The following is a 24408-nucleotide window of genomic DNA, read 5'->3' as shown; positions in this document are numbered from 1 at the left end:
CACAATATTTTCCTTGACCGTTTAAGCAAGTGATTTTTAGTAGCTTTAAAACGCACATAACTCTGAAAATTAGAGGTTCCCAGGATAAAACCCTCGACCTCCCCATCACGGCACGGCAAAGCAATTAATTATTATGCTTAGGACTGGAAAACTTAATATTTGATCCCAAACGTAGGTTCAATTTTCCTGGAAAACTCATTCGCTCCCACACGTTACGTAGACTAGACCCGTAGAGTTTTTTACCAAACAGAGCCTCAATAGCTCAACCGGTAAAGGAGTGGACTGAAAACCGAAAGGTCTACCGCGGTTCAAACCCCGCCCGTTGCACTATTGTCGTACCTACTCCTAGCCAAGCCTGACGCTTAGTTGGAGAGGAAAGGGGAATATTAGTCATTTAACATGGCTAAAAAAAACATTGCATTGGAACATAATCAAGTTATTTTTATACAATTTACAATTAAAAAAAATTTTCAAAAGAAAAATAAAACCGACTTCAAAAACCAAAAACACTAAAAAGTAGAAAATAATTTTTGTTTAGCTACACATGTAATGTACCTAGGTATGAAGTCGAGCGAGCATATTAAAACAAAATTAGAAATCCAAGAGTGAAGCTCGCCCGACTTCATACCTAGGTACATTACATGTGTAGCTAAACAAAAATTATTTTCTACTTTTTAGTGTTTTTGGTTTTTGAAGTCGGTTTTATTTTTCTTTTGAAAATTTTTTATTTCACAATTTTTAGTGGCCCCACTGTACTATAATATGCTATGCCCAGTTAAAACCCTACTGTTTACTAAGCTATTACAGTGATCGCGAGCAATTTGCTCTTATCCATTGAGGAGTTCTGTTCTCCATCTCCGAAGATATTCATCAGATCTTCACCAAATTTATATGGGACCACCTGCACAGTATACCCTTTCAAACAAAAAAAAAATTTTCCAAATCGGTCCAGGGGTCTTTGAGTAATCGGGGAACATACATAAAAAATAAAAAAAAAAATAAAAAAAAAAAGATCCCGACGAATTGAGAACCTCCTCCTTTTTTGGAAGTCGGTTAAAAAATAGCACTAATAATCTAATCTGTACGTACTAATGAATTGTCACGTAAAACCGTGGATAGCCGATACTCTTACCCATTTAGTTACATGCGTACATTTTGTTTGATTAATAACAAATCCAGTTGGGGGTTTTTCATTTTTCTAGCGATACTAATACAAATGCTGTTCATTGTTGTTTTTATGTGATTTAACAGGGCTCTCTCCGTCACTTACTCCATACAATCGTAGTCCCAATTTCATTTGAATATTAAGCAACTAAAGTCCATGGCAGACATAATATTTTAGAAACTAATATCTGTGCCTGTGGTGTTTTAGATTTTTCTAAAAATATATAGTTTTAAATTACAGGGGCTCAAAGATTTGTATGTGACTTTTTAAGACCGCGTAAAAACCGCGTGGGAAAACCACAGGCATAGATATTAGTTTCTAGAATATGTCTGCAAAATTTCATGGACTTTGGTTGCTTAATATTCAAATGAAATTGGAACTACGTTTACATGGAGCGAGTGATGGAGAGACCCCTCTTAATGACTGCTAGGTACTATTAGCTGCAAAGCGGCGATAGCTTAGTGGTTAAAACGTCGGCCTTTATTCGGGACCGACCGAAATACAAACAGAAAATAGCTGTACACTTTCGAATCTATACTAATAAATGAAATTGAAGTGCCTGTCTGTTTGAACGGGCTAATCTTCGGAATGGCTAAACCTATATTGACGGGACTTTCACAGACAAGTAGAGGATTAACCAAGGAATAACATAGGCAGGCTACTTTTGTAACCCACTTTAATAAATGGAGGAGTTATGTTTTCCTACCTATGCACTGATATCTTCGAGATTTCTGAACCGATTTGCGTATTTTTTTTAATCGATAGAGGAACTTTGCGACATTGTTCCATAAAAAATTGGATTCTAACTCCTCAATCCTGATGCTGCAGGGGATCTGACCAATCCACGCGGGCGAAGCTGCGGGCATTATCTAGTCCATACTAATATTATAAATGCGAAAGTGTGTCTGTCTGTCTGTCTGTCTGTCTGCTACGTTTTCACGGCTCAACCGCTGAACCGATTTTAATGAAATTTGGTACAGAGTTAGCTTACATCCCGGGGACGGACACAGGCTACTTTTTATCCCGGAAAATCAAAGAGTTCCCACGGGATTCCTAAAGACCCATCCGCTCAACCGATTTGTATGAAATTTGGTACCGAGGTAGCTTGCGTCCATGTTATTGATATAGACAACTTTTTATCCCGGAAAACCAAGCAGTTCCCACGGGATCTTCAAAAACCTAAATCCACGCGGACGAAGTCGCGGGCATCCTCTAGTTTATAATAATTTTTGTTGGGAATGATAGATATTGAGAAGTAATGAGTGGTAGAGATGAAACTGGTTTGTATAAAGCACACAATGGTACAGCGCCGCTGGAGCGCGGCGTTCCGGTTCAGCGCCGGCTGATGTATTCGCTGGCGTTCATATGTTTTACATTCATGGAAACGGTTCTTTTGCTGCCGCTTTTTGTATCGACTCCACTGCTGTTGCGCTTGACCACAGACTAGAAGATAACTGTGATCTGTATAATACATAGATTTATCGATGATACAAAACCGGCCAAGTGCTAGTCAGCCTCGCGCACCGAGGGTTCCGTATTTCTTCCGATATTTTGCACGATAAATCAAAAATTACTGTGCATAAAATAAATAAAAATCTGTTTTAGAATGCACAGGCAAAGCCCTGTCAGAAAAGATTTAGTATAGCCCTCTTGGTACAGTTATCTTACTATGAAAATTGAAACACATTTTAATTTTTAGGGTTCCGTACCTCAAAAGGAAAAACTAAACTTTTATAGGATCACTTTGTTGCCTGTCTGTATGTCTGTCTGTCTCCTTCACCTTATGATCTACCTATCTAGGTACTGAAATTCGATTTGCTTTTACGCATCCTTGTATCTTATAACTTTGATCAAACGCACAAAAGGTGAGATCTACCATCTCACCTTTTGTACGTTTAATCAAAGTTGCAAGCAAAAGTTATAAAGCCAGCAGTTCATAACAAGAGTGATAATCCGGCGTGCAATAGCAATTTTTTCTCCAATCGTTATTGTCTTTGCGCGTGCGCACGTAACAATGCAATGATCGGTAAAAATGAACCTATTATGAGTTGCTAGGGCCATCGAGTTGTACCTAAGTTATACCTATGGAGCAACAAACCTCATAACTCTACGTTTACTTTAGGACTTAGGACATTAATCATAATCACACTAATATTAAGTAGTTTGTATGTGTCTATGTTTGTTACTCTTTCACGTATACACTACTGAATGGATTTGGCTGGGGAATGAAGATTATACTCTGGATTAGCACAAATGCTACTTTTTATCCCGCAAAATCAAAGAATTCCCGCGTCATTTATAAAAAAACCTATATCCATGTTGATGAAGTCGCTAGTATCATCTAGTTTAGTGGGATTGGGCTTGCTTGGAATAAACTATACCAGCGCAGCATTTTGATTATTATATATATTTGTCCTTGGATCTCGACTGTAAGCTATTAAGGCCTGGCAGCATTGCACGCTCTAGTGCTATGACACCTCTATGCCTAGAGCACTGAAAGTTGTTGGCCTTTCTGTCGGTTTTTTATGCAGTTTATGTTCGAAAGTTAACATTGTAGCATAATCGTGTGGATGGAAGATCATATTTATTGTTGTTAATGGTGTAGGATTATCATTTTTATTGCTGTTGCGATTTTAGAGAAAAATTGTATGTATCTCCTGTATGAAAAATGTATGTAAAATTGTATGTATGGGTCTCCAAAGGTAAGGTCTCCAAACTCATGAACTGTGATCGACCAAAATAATCTGGAGTCCTAATTCATACAAACTCAGTTAGAGGTCAAACGCAAAAGCACTTTGTCTGTATAAATAAAGTACAACACAATTTTTTATGACAAACTACTCAATGATACCTACCCGCTGGTAAACTAGCTGTTGCCCCCGACTTCGCTGGCTCACTACTGAGCACTGGTCTCCTCTCCGAATGAGAAGGGTTTGGCAATAGCCCATCACGCTAGCCTAGTACAAATTAGCAGGCTTCAAGCACCTTTGAGAACATTATGGAGAACTCTCAGGCATATTTCCTCATGTTGTTTTTTTTAATTGCTTAAAACGCACATAACTCCGAAAAGTTACAAGTGTCTATACGGAATCGAACCCTCTACTCCCAAATAGGAGGTTGACTAACCACTAGGCCATCACGGCTCTTACATAATACTAGAGATGTCAGAGTCATCATCAAATTGCAATTAGGGCTCCGCTAAATGTTTTGTGTACAAGCGAATTAACATTTCCTGTTATCACTCAGTCTGGTCACGTCAAATATTTTGAGCATTTGAGTGATAAAATAAAATCAGTGTAGTCTGCACTTTTATCGGTTAACCTTGAGCGTGTTGGCAAGTATATTGTGTCGGGGTAATTTGGGCATCGCGAAAATAACTCGATTCCGACATTGACTGATATTTTGAGGGAAACGCCGACTCATGTCTGTTTGTGAACCAGTGAAATTACAACCGTGCTAACCGTAATAATTTATGGTGCAGGGGATTTTTAGCTTTTTGCTTGGTTTGTTTTATTAGGGACTTTTTCATGCACTTAGTCATTAGTTAGTGTAATATTTGTTTTCTTCTGCATTTGTTTTGTCCATAAACCAAGCCAAGATATTGGTTATAATATAATAATAATTATAAAAATGGCCGGCTGAGTTTGTTGTGGGCTTCTTCTCTTCAGAACGCGTTACGTATACTAAATTAGTAAGCCTCTCGTACTTATTTTAGTAAGTTTTAGTAGGTTTAAATATCACCTTTACGTCATCTGTCAAATTCAAAACAATTGACAATTAAAAAGTTTTCCTTGAGCGGGACACCTAGTATATTGTGTTGGGGTTTTAGAATGTTGGTGTAATTTGGGCATCGTGAAAATAACTCGATTTCGACATTGACTGATATTTTGAGGGGAACGCAGATTCATGTCTGTGTGAATTTTTAGCTTTTTGTTTGGTTTGTTTTCATTTAAGCGACGTTTTTTAGATTGAGTCATTACTAATAATATTATGTGAATATGTTATCGTCCCGCTATCGTATAGCCAAGCTTGGCATAACTTTTACTACATACTATCACCATAGTTCACTCTGCTATCACCTGAGTTAATAGCAAAACGAAAAAGCCGGTGTAACTTTGGAACTACACATTTTTATGGAAATCTGAGAAACCACATATTATAGCTGTAAATATGTTTCTAAAACATGCCCCTTATCATTGAGTTAGTATTCCAATAAGAAACAAACTACGTTTGTATGGAAAGCAACGCTTGGGTTATCTCCTTCTCTTATTTAAAACACAACTTACGTGTAAATATATTGTAATCAAAAATATATTTTAATTTTAATTGGAGTTACTTTAATTTGAATCGCGGTGTCGTAATTGGAATCGGCCGCAACCTTGACTCGGAACTCATATTGCTCAAAATAATTCCACAAATTGGGCTGAGGCTGGCGAAATGTTTTACACATATTCAGAGAACTGTTGCTACCTATTGTTTCTGTTTTGATAACGGTCCACGTGAACAACGTACACAGTACGTTTATAATTTAATGAATGTCCTACCGCCCATTGACTCTTTGTCCAATTTCTTCCTATTGTCAAGTCTGTAAGACATATTACTTGTATCTGTCCAGAGAGCGAAGATGTGTTCAAGAGAGTAGGTAACTATTATTAGGTATAGCTTTTATTGTAAAGTAATCATCATGTCAACCTAGGGTTGCCAATTGCCATCTGCAAAATCTATAATAACTCAAAATTTAAAAAACCCCCGACACAAAAACGATTTTCTTCGATTACAGCTAAGAACACTCTCGATCAAACCACCTTTCAAACAAAAAAAAAACTAAATTAAAATCGGTTCATTCGTTTAGGAGCTACGGTGCCAGACAAATACACAGATACACACGTCAAACTTATAATACCTCTCTTTTTGGGTCGAGGGTTAATAAACTAGGACATGTAGCTCGAAAACCCCGCATTTTCGAGTGTAAAACCCGGACATATCGGTTTATTCTTCTTTCCCTCATAAGCAATTCCGAGCCGCAATCACCACCGCTTGCACCAATTCCGATAATTGTTGCTAGTAGCTATGCTGTTCATAATGGTGATCTCAAACACTTTCACACCTTTTTTATCCTTTAAAAAAAAGGAAATTCCTTCACTTGTAAAGAGAAAAAGCCGCCCAAACAAACTTTTAATCTAAATTTAGACGAACGGCTACTGTCAAATCGATGCGGTTACGCTGCATCCGCACCCAGATTGATTTATTTTAAACCAATCAAAAATAAACCTTGCCACTTATTGCATAAAGTTCTTTATTATAATAAAAAATACACATTCCAATTTCCGAATCAGTTACGTAATTTCGACTTTATGTTCAAGGGGTTAGGATTGAAAATGGTTTGTGTGGTGACGCAGGAAGTTAGGGTAGTGACAGGAAGATGGCAATTCACAATTGTCTGCATTGCCCTTGTGGTGAAGATCATCCTGTGGATTTAATGGTATTTTTGTTTACGGATTAACTGTTGGTACGTAGTTAGACAAAGGTTCAAGTCGTTCTTGAAGTGTAGTAACAAGGTCATGACTCATGGCTCTATACCTTCTGTGACAACAAGAGAAGAAATAGATTTTTTAAATTCCAATAAACGAATCGTCGAGTGAATCTACTCTGGTACCGAATACTCTTCCTACAGACTTTAACTAGTAAGTACAAAATATAAATATAATAAGTATTTATTTTTACCCGACTGCGCAAAGCCAAAATGAAGGGTTATGATTTTAGCAGTCTATGTAATATGTATAGATGTATGTACGTGTGTATGCTTGTATCCAGATTTTGTGTGTTCCACCGTAGCGCGTAAACTACTGGGCCGAAAAAAACTGGCCAAGTGCGAGTCAGACCCGCGCACTGAGGGTTCCGTGCTCGGGTATTTTTTTCAACATTTTGCACGATAAATCAAAAACTATTGTGCATAAAAATAAATAAAAATCAGTTTTAGAATATACAGGTAAAGTTCTTTCATATTATACATATATCTACCCCACTTGGTATAGAACTATCTTATTTTGAAAATTTAAACACATTTTTTTTTTGCTGTGATGTAACCACATATTTACGGTTTCGGATTCATTCCTATACTTGTGCTATGAGACCTACCTGCCTGCCTTTCATGATTCTAGGTCAACGGGAAATAACCCTATAAGTTTTCTTGACAGACACGACGTTCGGACAGACGGACAGACAGACAGACAACAAAGTGATCCTATAAATAAATAAATAAATAAAATAAATAAAAATATTTTATTTCAGACAATAATAAATTGTGTCCATAATTTTATACAAATTAAATTAAATTACGTAAATAAAAACCCTATAAGGGTTCCGTTTTTCCATTTTGAAGTACGGAACCCTAAAACAGTTTGAACAGGTAGATAAATGTTTTGAGTTTGAATTTGGACCAAGATGACCAAGATTTTGTATAGTTCGTAACATAATGCGGCATCCAGTTAGAAAACCACGCCTAGTAACTAGGTCATTATTATCAGTTATAACAAGTACAAATCGCATCAGTCCGTCGCGTCGGGCGTCGATATTATTTGCATGCGGTTAGCCGCCTTTGTATTAAAACCACAGTGGTTTGGCATCAGCTGCCTATCTTGTTTTGCGTATGGTGTTCTAATCTTTTCAATTGGATTTTCTAATTGTTTATTCAAATACTAGCTGATGCCCGCGACTTCGTCCGCGTGGATTTAGGTTTTTTGAAATTCCGTGGGAACTCTTTGATTTTCCGGGATAAAAAATAGCCTATGTGCTAATCCAGGACATTATCTATCTCCATTCCAAATTTCAGCCAAAGTCGTCTAGTAGGTAATTTTTGCGTGAAGGAGTAACAAACATACACACGCACATACACACTTACACACATACTTACATACACAGAAACTTTCGCTTTTATAATATTAGTGTGATACAAAAATTATCAGTAAATCAATCACTTTATATCTTTTTCAGGGAGACATTGAAAACGTTGCATCAGCAAAAATTCGTTACTACCTAGAACTTACCTACCTACTATTTTTCCATGATTTATTCCTTTTTTAAATTCTTATTTTTATTGTTCCTCATTAATTCTTCTATTAGTAACATCAGCAACATTTAAAATATTACAAGATTTTCATTTCAACTTTTATCAAAGATTTTCTTGTAAGTAGGTAACTTATACCTATCAAAGAAATAAAATATGTAAATAGCATTAAGTTATAGGGCGAAGAAAAAGCGCAGATGTTGAATAAAGAGAAGTAAGAAGTTTATGATTTATTCAGATTCCAATAGGTGGGTAAATTCAATCAACCATAATCAAAGGCTAACAAAAAATCTGAAAGCTCGTGCTAACAGTAAAATGTAGAAATGCCTAGTCATACCACACCGTACCTGTTCAATGCTATATACATTTTACAGCGATTTTTTATATGATTTGCATATGTGCAGAGTTTTTGCGTTGCATAACTGTGCGCAACGGCATTTCTCGTGTCTGGACCTCGTAAAGAAGTATCACGTGCTTTATGGTTGTACTCTGGTGATTATGGTTTACCATAAAAGTAACGTGCATATAAAGTGAATGTGTCGATCGTTCGCACAATCGAACTTCATCAGTCACGCCACACGATTTTCTTAGAGATGATGCAGTCTAATTAAGTATGGCATGGAAGTTTTTGCTATGTCCATACCCCTTATCGGTTTCTACCACAGGTTTCCACACAGCCAAAATTAAAGTCAAAGTCATTTATTCAAATTCGGTATTATTGTACACTTTCTGATTGTCAAACAAAGATGTAGTGGTCAGTGGTGTTATTTAATTAACTAAAGCTACGAGGGTTCCAGCATCGTACCAGAACGCTACATCGCTTCGCTTATGGCGACACGGCTTTGCCGGTAGGGTGGTAACTAGCTACGGCCGTAGCGTCCTACTAGACCAGACCAGAGACAATTATTTAGAAATGATAAATTTCCAAATTGCCCCTGCTATGAATCGAGTCGTGATCTTCCACTTATGAGACCACAGCGCTCACCATTGCGCCAGGCAGGTCATCCAGGAGGTCTTCGGTAGGTAATTGTTAAAATAAAAATACATCCGGGCGACTTTTTTTTTTATTCACTATAGGTAAGCGCTTGACCACAATCACACCTGATGGAAAGTGATGATGTTTGGTATCAAAACGTGCCCAGGTGTAGGTACTTTGGAACCCACGTAGCATTAGTTTTAGGCTTATGTAATTAATTAATTATACCACTATCACTTCTTACGAATCTAACAATTCTGACCATCAAAAGGTGTATCTACAAGTACCTACTTTGAATAAATGATTTTGAGTTTGAGTTTGAAAATCGAATGATGTCCAATATTGGAAAGTGCACCAATTAACAACATTATGCAAGCATGTCTCCGTACAAAATGCCGCGACGAATTCTCTCACGTCTCACCAATGTAAACAATTATCATCTTTAACGGAATAGAAATAAAGTTTATAATAGCACGATGTGTGCAGCAGTCGGTTCGTATATGGTAGGAAATGATGCTCTTCCTATATTCGTATCCTCATTACTTGGAAGTTATTGGTTATACTTAGGTACTTGTAATTGTACCAGTAGTAAGTAGTATTTAATACTAGCTGATGCCGACGACTTCGTTCCCGTGGATATAGGTTTTTAATAATCCTGTGGGAACTCATTGATTTTCCGGGATAAAAAGTAGCCTTTGTGTTAATCCAGGGTATAATCTAACTTCATTCCCAGCCAACTCCGTCCCGTAGTTTTTGCATGAAAGTCTACTCTAACAAACAGCTATTCATCCATATCCATACAAGCTTTCGCGTTTATAATATTAGTAGGATGAGATCGAACTCTAATTATTCAGCGTAGGTATACCTTTTTAAGAATCTTGATATAAATTCGTCTCTTTGAAATTATAAATGGAACATTGCAAATCAGTTTATAAACCCAAAAAATAAAGTGTACACTTTATTATTATTTTATTTAGCAAAATCTAATTCACGCACCTAAATAAATGGTAAAAAACCAGGAATAGGATGCACTTAGAATAATTATAATACAAAAATAATAAAGTAAAATATCTATATTTCAGATTACTTAAGTAATAAGTATATTATATTTAATTATTGATATTCTAGTTATAAACGATAATTATTATAATCTGTATAAATAATTTTATTTATTGCTAAGTTTTCTAACGTGAAAATCACGCGATTTAAACAATCTGAGCCGCTCCTGGATGGTTAGGTAGGTATATACTTACTTATTGCTAAATCTAGATAATGATAATAGTTTCATACAAAAACTTAGTCATTAGAAAGTTTGTTATACTATTATGATTATGATAATGTCATATGGTATTATGTAATGTAATAATGTGTTTTTTCAGTGCTACCTACAACTTACATGATTATTCGGATGTATTTTGCACTTCCGTTCTCGATTCTAGTACATTAGATTTTTTTAAACAAAATTGTATCTGATTGAGTGGGTTATCGGTCCATCACTTTCGATCTCAATAAATACGAATTACCTATATTTATGAAAAGAGTTTTTATAATTACTTATCTATTACCGGAGAGCCTCAATAGCTCAACCGGTAAAGGAGTGGACTGAAAACCGAAAGGTCGACGGTTCAAACCCCCCCCGTTGCACTATTGTCGTACCTACTCCTAGCACAAGCCTGACGCTTAGTTGGAGAGGAAAGGGGAATATTAGTCATTTAACATGGCTAATATTCTTTATTTAAAAAAAAAATAAAAAAAAATTATTTTATAATTTATTTTCATTTTAATGTTTAGTTCATATCACGCAATCGCGTTACATAAAAAAATTCCGAACTGGAAAAGAAAACAATAATATGTAAACTAAAATATTACTCGTAGTTTCAATTACATAGGTACCTACCTAAAAGGAAAATATTATTTATTTATTATGTTATTTACTTTATATCTGTAAAGAGATTTTGCATGTTATAAAACTGTTATCTTTTTAAAACTAGCCCCAGCTTTGCTCTGGTATATAATAAATTAGTATCTACCTATGGGTATTGAAAATCTTTTATTAGTACTCGTAGACCGTAAAGAAACCCTAGATGAAAAATATTATTTTTACTCACGACTTCACCCGCATGGATTTAGGTTTTTTAAACTCCCTTGGGAACTCTTTGATTCTTCGGAATTTTCCGGAGCCTATTTCCAGGATGCAATTTATCTCTGTTCCATATTATGGATGATGCCTGCAACTTAATCTACGTAGGTTTTTAAACGTGGGAACTCATTGATTTCCCGAGATAAAAACTAGCCTTTGTCCGTCCCCGGGGTGCAACCTGTCTCTGTAAACGCACTTTCGTATTTATAATATCTATATTAGAATTCAGAGGTGGGGCGTGTGCAATTTTAATTTGAAATTGTATCTCTACGAGAAATCGGTCTAGCTTGCGAGTTACGGATTTCTAGAAAACGACAGTAAAATAGTGGTAAATGGTAATAGTATAGTATTTTGTTGTAAAATTATACGGTTTTCGCCATTAGTGGACTGGCGTGGGAACGGAATACAATGCCGGCGAAGAAATTGATTGCGCTATTCTATTGATCCTATTTAGTTTATACTTGTATTGTATCTAGGCACAGCTATGGTTAGCGATTTCGTTTGCGAGGAAAAGTTTCGAGTTTTAAACAATATTTTTGATTTTTAGGGTTCCGTACGTCATAATGGAAAAAATGTGTTCATAAAAATAGTAAGACTACTGTCCAGCTGTCAGTTTGCCGATCTGTTTACCTTTATGTTTATCATGACCCTTTTTCTCAGAAATGGTTATAATATCAAGGAGAAAATACTGAATACTAATGTCAATGGTCATTAATTGCTGAAAAAGTTTCTAGTTCTTAATAAAAAGCCTTTCAAAGCGTACTTTCACATATTATCTACAAAAAACATCATTATAGATAAAATGTGCAAGTTATCTTTCATGTAACTTGTAGGCCGATAAAGTCTCCAAGTTATCTTTCAGGTAACTTGTAATCGATTCTCGTTCCACTTTCAAATTCTTTTTGTATGTAGTTGATCACGTATCTTCACATAACTTGTAGACCGATAAAGTCTACAAGTTATTTCTCGGGTAACTTTTAACGATTGTTTCCCGTTCCACTTTCAAATTCTTTTTGTATGTTCTTTATTTAAAGTTTATCACGTATCTTTCACGTAACTTGTAGATCGATAAAGTCTACAAGTTATCTTTTCAGGTAACTTTTATCGATTGTTACCCGTTCCATTTTCAAATTCTTTTTGTATGTTCTTTATTTAAAGTTGATCACGTAGGTATCTTTCACGTAACTTGTAGACCGATAAAGTCTCCAAGGTATTTTTCAGGTAACTTATAAATTTTAACGATCAATTCTCGTTCCACTTTCAGATTCTTTTTGTATGTTCTTTATTTAAAGTTGATCACATAGGTATCTTTCACGTAACTTGTAGACCGATAGTCTATAAGTTATTTCTCGGGTAATTTTTAACGATTGTTTTCCATTCCATTTTCAAATTCTTATTGTATGTTCTTTACTTAAAGTTGATCACATATCTTTTACGTAACTTGTAAACCGATAAAATCTACAAGTTATCTTGCAGATAACTTTGAGGTTTTAACGATTGTTTTCCGGTCCACTTTGAAACTCTTTTTGCGTATTCTTTATTTAAAGTTTATCACGTATCTTCACGTAACTTGTAGACCGATAAAGCCTACAAGTTATCATTCAGGTAACTTGTAAATTTTAACGATTGATTCCCGTTCCACTTTCAAACTCTTTTTGCATGTTCTTTATTTGAAGTTGGTCGAAAAACGTCGAGAGCGCCCTCGAGCGTAGTTCCGCGCAGTACGGCTCTTCTGTCGGGGAAATGGGTCAAAGAGTTGAGGTACAGTGGAGTATTCCTACGGAGTAGTTAGAGCTTGGGCAAACAAGACGCGACAGTTGCGACGAGTAATGGCAACGTGTCCAACGTGATTCCGCAACACTGGGTTTTTTAAATCTTAAAGTGCTGACAGCAGTACTTTACTAACATGCCACTCGGCTTGCTGATTGGTAACTTTGTTCATGCATAACTAGCTGATGCCCGCGACTTCGTTAGGTTTTTAAAAATCCCGTGGGAACTGATTGTTTTTGCGGGATAAAAAGTAGCCTTTTAGTTAATCCAGGGTATAATCTATTTCCATGCCAAATCTGTCCAGTACTTTTTGTGTGAAAGAGTAACAAATATACACACACACATTCATATACACAAATTTTCGCCTTCAATATTAGTGGGAAGTGTGATTAGCTGATTATTATGATATGAATAACTAATCTAACAGTTACACGCATACACGGCAGTACAGTTTGATATAACAGACACGCTCCGCGTCGCTTCCGTCGCGTTTTATGTGTGCCCAAGACTTTACTAGTTAAGAATTCGAGTGGCTTACCTCTTTTCCGGAAAATAGTTCGACTTACAAGAGTCCGACTCTACACCTGTATTCTGTGCCAATGCGGTTGTAAAGCCCTTCGATTTAATTCTAACAGTAAATTATTTATGCAAGTAGAAGAGCAACCGCCGAGTTTCTTGCTGGTTCTTCTCGGTAGGAACGGCATTCCGAACCAGTGGTAGATTATTTTGACGATTCAAAAGCACTTGTAAGTTTAATTGAATAAAATATGTATTTTGAATTTGAATTTGAGATAGGTCGAGACGAGAATACAGAAATAAACATTTTTTGTTTTAATATTTATTATCCATTGGTTAGATAAGTAAGACAGTAAAAACAATGAAAATTAAATTTATAATTATTACAGACACGCGTAACTCTGATGAATTGAATCATTGAATTACGTTATGCAATTAATAAATTGAAAAACGAGGCCATTTTATAAATAAAACATCTTTCGTGGCAACCGAATACGAATCTAAGGGCGGTTACAGACTAGCGTATTTTCTGCGTGCATATCAGTCAAACGCGCAGAAAATTCGCGCTTCAATAAATTGAGATTTTGGCTTGTGTACAAAATAAGTTTATCACCGACTTCGTCTGTGTTGGCCTTTGCGGGCACGCGTGCGGTGCCTTTTTGGTGTGTTTTTTTTTTTGTTAAAAGTTGGCCAGTTTTTGTATTCTACTGGTGTTTTCTGGTAGTGGAACTGACTGGGAAGCGCTCTAAAGGGGCGCTTGACATTGGCTAATCTGTGTAAAGCCAGACGAGAGAAAAAAAAAGTTTATCATCATCAAAGTGCTACAATCCTGGGTGAGCCTGAGCTTAAGTCCAGCAAACTGCTCCATCGGAGACGGTCAGACGCAGCTTCCTCCCAGCTCAGAACCCCCAAAACCTCCATGTCCTTCTCCACTTCGTCAATCCACCGATGCCTAGGTCTTTCTCGGTCTCTGCAGCCTCTACGTTGCTGTCTAACTGTTTCGGTTCTGGTGTGGTCCATGCGCAACTCATGCCCTACCTATCGTATTCTTGAGAGTTCAAAAAAACCGATCAAGTGTGAGTGGGACTCGCACACGAGGTTCCGTACCATCGTATAAGATATAACACTACGTACTTTTTAATTTGCATGGCGGCCATTTCACATTTTTTATTATTTTTTGTAATCACAGCAATAGAAATACACAATCTGTGAAATATCAAATCACTACCCGTTATAACGGTTCATGAGATACAGCCCGCTGACAGACAGACGGACGAAGAGCGGCATCAATAGTGTCCCGTTGGTATTCGGGTACGGAACCTTAGAAAAGAGCTTTAAAAAGCTTTAAAAACGCACACAAAAACCGCTAATCTTAACCGCTCTAATTAATCCGTTGGCGTCGCCCATCTCTACAAAGATCGGTTGACTGTCAACATAATCCATTGTTTTTAACCTTTGCTGTTATGAACTAGCTGCAGCTCTTACCCACGCTTTCGACTTCTTGCCGTGATATAATAATTAATTAATAATTCATTAATTAATTGCAGATAGATTGCAACAGATAATAACATAAACAAGTGTAAATTAAAAATTTATAACACCCCCGACAAGTGAAGGTTACAGTAACTAGAAAAGTGATGATTACTTTCAAACGGCTGAACCGATTTTCTTGGATTATAGCTAAGAACACTCGATCAAGTCACCTTTCAAACAAAAAAAAAAACTTAATTAAAATCGGTTCATTAGTTGAGGAGCTACGATGCCACAGACAGATACACAGATACACAAACACACAGATACACACGTCCAAACTTATAACACCCCTTTTTTTGGGTCGGGGGTTAAAAATACAACATACTGTTGATAGAAACAGCTGAACTTTGGGGAAGTCCATGATACAAAGAACAAAAAGTTTAATATCAACTTCGTTATAATCCGCTAAAAACATGACCGTATTATTTATTCTGATTTGGTTTCGATACGCAAAACTTACAAAAAAATGATAATCAATTATTATTATTATTAAACCCTTACCCCTGATGTATTCAGGAACTGTTGATGATAGGTGTCGAGCATAGACTTTATTTATCTTCTAGCTCTAATCTTTTTAATATATGTGTAGGTATGCCTAATAACTAACCTGCTACGCCTAACAATGCTACGCAAATATATGAAAGTTACAGTCACATACCCACTCCACCAAGCAATTCCTTTCCTTTTATTCAAAAAATCGAGTTATCATACACTTTTTCTAGGTTAGTAATAAAACTCGGCAAGAACAAAAAATATACCTAACTATAAAATAAAAAGAGCAGAAAATAATAAAAACGAGCCAAGTCGAACCATTTGAAGGTCATCTACTTTTGAATACGATCAAGTAGTCCACCTATCTGTTCAGGTAGTGCATTTGTATTCATATATGTACGCTTTAACAGGGCTCTCTCCGTCACTCGTTTCATACAATCGTAGTTACAATTTCATTTGAATATTAAGCAACCAAAGTCCATGAAATTTTGTAGACATATTCTAGAAACTAATATCTGTGTCTGTGGTGTTTTAGATTTTTCTAAAAATATGTAGTTTTAAAATTACAGGGGCTCAAAGATTTGTATGAAAATTTTTAAGACTGCGTAACTTTAAAACCGAATATTTTAACAGAAATCTGGAAAACCACAGACATAGATATTAGTTTCTAGAATATGTCTGCAAAATTTCATGGACTATGAAATTGGAACTACGATTGTATGAAACGAGTGACGGAGAGAGCCCTCTTAAGTATGTATTTTCAACGATGCATACATAATTAGTTAACAGTAGGTGGGTATACATTACAGTTCTGTATATAAAACTAGTTTTTTTTTTGGTGAAAACTAGTTTTTAGGGAAACGTTCGTTAACAAAATAAAAGATATGATAATTGCTCTAGGGTAAACCTTTAAAGTAAATATGTATTTAATGTGAGTTAAGGCATGAATGTTCTGATTTCAATTATCTGAAGTTTTCATCATTTTTTTAAAATGGAAATAGCGAGCAAACAAACAGGCGGATCACCTGATGTTAAGTGATTACCGCCCCCATGAACATTTGCTGTACCAGAAGAATCGCCAATGCGTTGCACAATGCATACGACAATGGAAAGTTAGAAGTGCGTACCCGTGACTGAATCCCAGACCCCATAAATGGGAGGCCGACGTTTTAACCACTATGTTACCTAATGACGACCTGCCTGGCGCAGTGGTAAGTGCCGTGGTCTTATTAGTGGGAGGTCCCGGGTTCGATCTTCAGCAATGGTTTGGAATTTTATAATTTCTTTTCTGGCCTCGTCAGGTAGGAGGCTTCGGCTGTGACTAGTTACCACTCTACCGCCAAAGCCGTGCCGCCAAGCGATTGAGCGTTCCGGTCCGAGGCCATGTAGAAACCAAAGGCGTATGGGTTTAATAAAAACTGCCATCCATCTTAGACTGCATCATCTTATTACCACCTGGTGAGATTGCAGTCAAGGGCTTACTTGTATCTGCATAAATAAAAATAAAAAAGACCCCAAACATGTTATCTACGAGTAAATAGTACCTATTGGAAGCGATCAGCAACAACTTTTCGTTCGCATAACCAATTGAATTTTATAGTCGAGACATGAGTCGAAACCATTTTGTTGGTAATGAAAATATACCATGTGCATTTGGAGGTCACATGAATGGAAGTAGGATAGCCATCTTTTAATGAAGCGAAACTGGACACACATAACCCACAAAGTGGTGAAATCCGAGCAGGCAGGTGAATGGCGACCTCGCACCGCAGCAAATGCTAACCGCTCTCCGTGCGCCATAAGAAATTATGTTCCAGCATCCATTTCCTGCAGGGTTACTGCCTGCCTAAGTTATGGGGATACAGGAACTGTTGATGGGAAATTGACATTATAAGTACCGAGCAACGACTTCACGATTGACCTTGAAGTCCCGACTCCTCATTCCTGATGCTGAAGGGAAACTGCAATCCAAAACTGTGCGAATTCAAGAACTGTAGATGGTGACTTGACATTGTAGCTACCAAATACAGACATTGTTATCATTGAACTCCCAAATCCTAACTCCTCAATCATAATACTGCGGGTAATTCCACTTCTAAGCTGTGAGGATATGAGACACCAAAAAGTCTAAAAAAGCCTACAAAACTCTACGCCCTGCTTTTTTCTGAACGACGCCTAAGAAAGGACATATCCTATAGAGTAAATATGTCTAGAAACCCTACATATTGGTGTACCTATAACAACTCATAAGTCACAAAGCCGTAGCTGAAGTCCTGCATCTTTCTTTCCACGCACAAGCAAATTATGCAACCAACGAACTCCTTTCAGCGTCCCACTTGATTTCAACATGGGGTTATTCAAGGGGCGGATCAACAAGTTCCTGAAAGGCATTGGCGGTTCCTCTGGTGCTGCAAATGTTCATGGGTAGTGCTTATCACTTAACATCAGGTGACCCGTCTGATCCTTTGCTGGCTATTTTTATTTTAAAAAATACATTTATTCCTAGTTATCCATACCACGGGGATACACAACCACGCCTCGTGTTTTGGACTTGTCCTAATGTAAACAGGACTAGAAAAGAAACCCTACACATTGGCGTACCTATAACAACACATAGTCACAAAGCCGTGGTGAAATCCGAGCAGGCAGGTGAACGGCGACCTCGCACCGCAGCAAATGCTAACCGCTCTCCGTGCGCCCGCGCCATTGGAAATTATGTTCTTATTTTATTTTAACAACATCCATATATCTATACTGTTATTCTTAACACGCGTCGGCAGAATTAGCGGAACACAAAAAAAGGGGGGATATAAAATAGTTAATTTTATATTTAAACATATAATAGTTAAACATAATTCTTCCCCTTTTTGTGTTCCGCTAATTCTACTGGCGGGCGTGTCTAATGTGTCCAATATCATATATACAGAAGTAAATAAATAATATTTTAATTCAGACCATCTTAAAATCTTCTTAAAATATACAAAACAGTTCATATAGAATATAGATAGTTAGTGTGTTAGTAACAATAGTTCCTTATAATTAGGCACCTTCTAGGTAAACGCGCCCCATCTTAGACCACATCATCACTTTCCATCGGGTGTGATTGTGGTCAAGCGCTTGCCTATAGTGAATTAAAAAAAATGATAGTAATGTTTGTACAAAAAGTAGTAAAGTTTGTAAGTTTGTTTGTAGGAAGTAATCTCTGGAATTACTGAACTGAAATTTAAAAAAAATTTCATCAGTAGAAAGCTATATTTTTCCTGAGTGATATCTGGGCTACATTTTATTTTCAAAAAATTAGGGATCCTTGCGAAAGTTGTAAAAAGCTACCCGTGGAAAGCCGGGGCGTGTCGCTAGTTGTATAGTAAACCTACTAGCTGATGCCCGCGATTTCGTCCGCGTAGATTTAGGTTTTAAAAATCCCGTGGGAACTCTTTTATTTTCCGGGTTAAAAAGTAGCCTATGCATTATCCTTCCCCGAGATGCAAGTTATCTCTGTACCAAACGTCCGTGAAAAATTAGCAGACAGACAGACAGATTAGATAATCCTTTTCAAAAATCATGACAAATATAAACAAATCTACTAAGGCTCATTTTTAGGGTTCCTTACCTCAAAAGGAAAAATGGGACTCTTATAGGATCACTTTGTACACAACAAAGTGTATATAGTTTATGATTTATCGTGCAAACTTTCGAAAAAAATACCTGAGTACTGAACCCTCGGTGCGCGAGTCTGACGTCTCAGCCACTTTATCAGGCACAATGCTTGTTCAATCGAAATATTGAAAAGTAGGTAAACTTTTGTGAAACCTCAATAATAAAGTAGAGCATATAAGTAATATTACTTACATAACCAACTCGTTTGTTCATAAGTTTAATTATTATTTTCGTAATAAAATAAATACTACCGCAATGTAGATATGTTGTGGTACTGTAGTTAAGAGGGGTCTCTCCGTCACTCGCTCCATACAATCGTAGTTCCAATTTCATTTGAATATTAAGAAACCAAAGTCCATGAAATTTTGCAGACATATTCTAGAAACTAATATCTATGTCTGTGGTTTTCCAGATTTCTGTTAAAATATTCGGTTTCAAAGTTACGCGGTCTAAAAAATGTACATACAAATCTTTGAGCCCCTGTAATTTTAAAACTACATATTTTTAGAAAAATCTAAAACACCACTGACACAGATATTAGTTTCTAGAATATGTCTGCAAAATTTCATGGACTTTGGTTGCTTAATATTCAAATGTAATTGGAACTACGATTGTATGAAGCGAGTGACGGAGAGAGCCCTGTTAAAACCACATTAATCTCGCAAATTGCAATAATTTCGTAATGTAACGCGTACCTACAGCGCAATTACCTATTGCTTGTCGTAACCATTCTGCTGGCTGTGAAAAATAACTAATTTCATGTTTGAAAGCAAGTCAGGGTCTAGATTACCTAGTTATAATTAATTTTATCTTGTGCTAAATTGGAGGCAAAGAAAAATATTTCGATAAATTAAAACTGCAAGTAAATTAAATATTTACATGCAGAATGTCTTGATGTTATGTATGTTTATGGATGAATGTTTTTATGATATCGGGTAGAAGAAATGCATTCCGATTTTCGAGTACATAGATGCATTTGACGATTCAAAAGAAAATTTAGATGCATCCCACATTCAGGCGACCTTTTTTTTTATTCACTATACATAAATAATAGGGAAGCTCTTGACCACAATCACACCTGATGGAAAGTGATGATGTGGTTTAAGATGGGACGCGTTTACCTAGAAGGTGCCTATTCACTCTTGTTTTAAAGATACCCGGATTGTAATAAATTGGTAAGAAACACAGATCGCGGAAGAGTATTCCAAACCTTAGCCATTCGTATGAGGAATGAAAACGTAAAACGATTCGAACGTGTAGATGGAATGGAATGTCTACGACATAAGGATGGAAACTTGCCCGACGTCTTGCGGATTGGTGGTAAAATGGTGAAGGTGGGACAAGACAAATATAAACAAATCCAAGACAAATATAAATAAATATAAACTAAACGACCTCCTTTGAGGCGGGCCAAGAAGCGCAAATAATATGAAAACCTCGATGGGAGTTTCATATTTGTGGCTTTGGAGACCTTGCGGCTGTGGAGCCTGGGCGCTCGAGCTCTTTTTGAGGCAATTTCAAAAAGGGTTATCGAGTCAACTGGGGACCAAAGAACTGGCAAACTACCTACCTTGGACAAAGAATATGTTTGGTCATCCAAAGAGGCGGTGCTGAGCATCGGTGCAATGCCTCGCTGCGGGCGGTGGTCTTAATGAGATTTTAGATTTAATTTCATTTATTTTCATTATCACATTACATCACACTTAATATTATAAAGGCGAAAGTTTGTATGTGTGTGTGTGTGCGTGTGTGTATGTTTGTTACTCCTTCACGCAAAAACTACTGAAAGGATTTGGCTGAAATTTGGAATGAAGATAGATAATATCCTGGATTAGCACATAGGCTACTTTTTATCCCGGAAAATCAAAGAGTTCCCACGGGATTTCGAAAAACCTAAATCCACGCGGGCGAAGTCGCGGGCATCGGCTAGTAATTTATAGAATTAATTGGTATTTATTACAATACTTACTTGATTTAATTCAAAGTACTGTACAAAATATTTGAATAACAGCTGTTTTTATTCTATTGTATTCTAGTGGTATTTCCATAAATCTTTTCAATTGCTATTTCAAGTGTTGAGTTATTTGCGGCTTAGTTAATTGGATCTTCATTTTGTCGGGCTTCACAGCTCTGCAGTTACCTGACTCTTACGTAATAGCATAAGGCAGATCGCACACGACAGACGGCATCATATTATTTAAGCTGTTTTGCTGACAGTTGAAACCGGATTAGCTTTATGTTAACTCAGATTTATGGAATGTTTCCTATACATATCGGCGCAATAATGAGACACGTAATTCATAGATCGAATGACGAGTAGAATCCTCAATGACGCATCGTACGTCGTCGACGTTTCCGAACCCCACCGCCACGATAGTATTTAAAAGCGAAGCGGTCCAGCGGAGCGGCATTCTATTATCGACAGTCGAAGTGATAACACGTTGAATTTGTCTACCTTTTTAATTTATTCGGTTTAGTTTGACAGTTAATTGTAACTTTGGTTTAAATGTTGAGTTTCTTAACTTCTTTCAAATTTGTTCGTTTAAGTTTGACGGTTAAATGTAATTTCGGTTAAAATATTGTAAATCGAATCTTATTGTAAATCAAATCTTTGAAAAGAGCAACCGCTGAGTTTCTTGCTGGTTCTTCTCGGCAGGAAAGGCGTTCCGAACCAGTGGTAGATTCATTTGATGATTCAAAAGTATTTGTAAAGGTTTATTTGGATAAAAGTAATATTAAAGATGGTTAAAAGTTTGATAATAAACTGTGATGAATAATAACAATGGCGCGAGTTTTATTGGAGCTAGTTCTCCTACTCTTACATCAGAAGTGGGATGAATCAACGCCAATTACCATCATCGCCTCGCTAATAGCAACGGCATTTCTGGATAATACTTTAGAGACATAGATTGAGAAATAATGAATAGATTTTAGCCGTTTATTTTCAAACTTCAACCCTGATGTGAAAGAAATGAATATGATTTAAAATACAACGAAGTGCGACTGAAAGCAGCTAGCGCTCATTTAGGAGCAGTAAAATCGTGGGAATGTTTGCTTAAAACCACGACACGGAGTACAGTACCAGTTTTAGAACAATCAATCCAAGGAGTATAACCTGAGTGAATTGGCATACGTATGATGTTGGATAAGTGAAATAATGGCTGAAGGTATCCAAAGTCTGGAACGTGATACAAACCTAAGATTTCAAAGATAGTTGCCGACAGAAGATGACGTGCCTGGCGTGGTGTGAGCTGTTTTATTTGTCATCATTTCATTTATTATTATCATAATCTTTATTTATTTTTCCAGTGGTAGGCCGCTATTAGAAGCAGATGTGTTTTGTAAAGCTTCACAGGTGTATTTCTTTGAAAACATTTACTTTACTATTTCGTGGTCCCAAGATGATAGTAGACAGACGGGTTTAAGCAATTTATCGGACTCCTGTTGTGTTTCTGGATAGTTCCGTTTTTTTTTTTGTCTTCAAAATCGTTTTTGATTATTCGTAGATTTCGCTGTTAATGGCGAACCGTTGAATATTCTTAAATTTCACAGCAGTCACTTTGAGAGGTCATAATAGCATAGTATTTTTGTTTTTTTAAGTGATCCTTAATACCGTACTAGATCAAGGGCTTGTTTTATGGTGGGAGACACTGATCGGCAGTGTTCCTTCTTTTCAACGTTTTCTGTTTTACGGTGGAATACTATTACCAAGGACCAAGCTACTGACTGGATGTTGTGTCATATAGAATCGGTTGTTTTCTTCGTAATACAGGTTTATCGAATAACTTTGACAAACTCTGTGGTGAGCTGACGGGTCTGTGCGAGGTGACTCAACGGCTTTGGTGATTTGCTGATCATTTTCCATTTCCGTTAAAAGTATTGGCTCCGTTAGGAAGTGTTGTTGGGAAAACTAAATTGTCTTTCTTGGCCGTTGGTTATGAATATCTTTTGTAGGATTTAATCTCAGAGATTTTTAATTTTTTTTTTAAGTTGATATTTTAATAGTTGTTCCGCGTGTTTCTCAGACCACTGCCGCATTTGGCGGATTAAACATTTGTGGGTACATGGATTGCTCGATTAGGTATTTGGAGCCCGAATCCAAGCTATCTTAAAGACTTACTGGAACATCTTCGTATTGGCCATTTCTTTCGAGTTTCTCGTTCGGTTCAGACTTATTCTAATTACAAGTTTCGCACTTAAACGTTTCCGTGTGTTGTGCGTGCCAATGCCAAATATCAACGATACGTAGAACCGGTATCCCAGTTTCCTTTTTGTCTTAAATGATAGTAGTGAATAAATTTTTAAGGTTTCATTTTTCAACCAAGATACGAGTCTTGTAGTCATAAATTTGTTGAATGTTCATAAGTTTGGTTCATTAAGAAGGCCATTATTGTAAAGAATTTTCTACTAAGTAATTTACTTGGACGATTGACAGACAATTTAAATCAGTTTTAATAACACCATCCCATATTAAGATCAAGCTCAAGCTTTACGAGAAAGCTAAAAATGTCTAATCAAACCTTCAGTGGAATACATCAAATCACACCATAAAGCGATCCTAAAAGAGATGAAAGTACAGACTTAATCACGGCATATCTGAGGTACTTATTGTCTACTGACGAGAAAAGGTTGTCATGGGCAGAATGGCCGAACATGTTCTCAAATTATGTAATTCACCCAAGAAATCAATGAGACCACATCGGTGATGACTGACTAACAGACCTCACTTGTTCCTGAAGTGCAATCTAAATTTTAATTTCAAGGCGATCGACGTGGTTTCATAATTTAACTGTTTTGACGTGTTCCTATTATCAACTAATTATGAAATTCGCCCAATCGGCGATGAGTTGATGACTGACTAACAGACCTCGCTTGTTCCTGTAGTGCAATCCAAATTTTAATTTCAAGGTGTTGACGCGATTTTATAATTTAAGTGCTTCCATGTGTTCCTATTATCTACCAAATAGTACAGACCTCATAAAGAGATGTGTTTGCGAATCCACTTTTTCTCTTCTTATTGTTACAAATTTTTGGTACCAACCAAATACGAACAGATAATAACATTACAATTGTCGTGATTCGATTAAATTTAC

General features: G+C 36.6%; 1 protein-coding gene across 2 annotated transcripts in view; it reads left to right on the top strand.

Annotated features, from left to right (window-relative positions):
• LOC123871204 (rho GTPase-activating protein 9-like) overlaps positions 1-24408 on the top strand; it is a 135759-nt gene that overhangs the window by 24817 nt on the left and 86534 nt on the right. The window lies entirely within an intron of this gene.

This window comes from Maniola jurtina, chromosome 13 (genome assembly GCF_905333055.1).
Source record: "Maniola jurtina chromosome 13, ilManJurt1.1, whole genome shotgun sequence".
Taxonomy (NCBI): domain Eukaryota; kingdom Metazoa; phylum Arthropoda; class Insecta; order Lepidoptera; family Nymphalidae; genus Maniola; species Maniola jurtina.
This window is presented reverse-complemented; position numbering and strand designations above follow the sequence as displayed.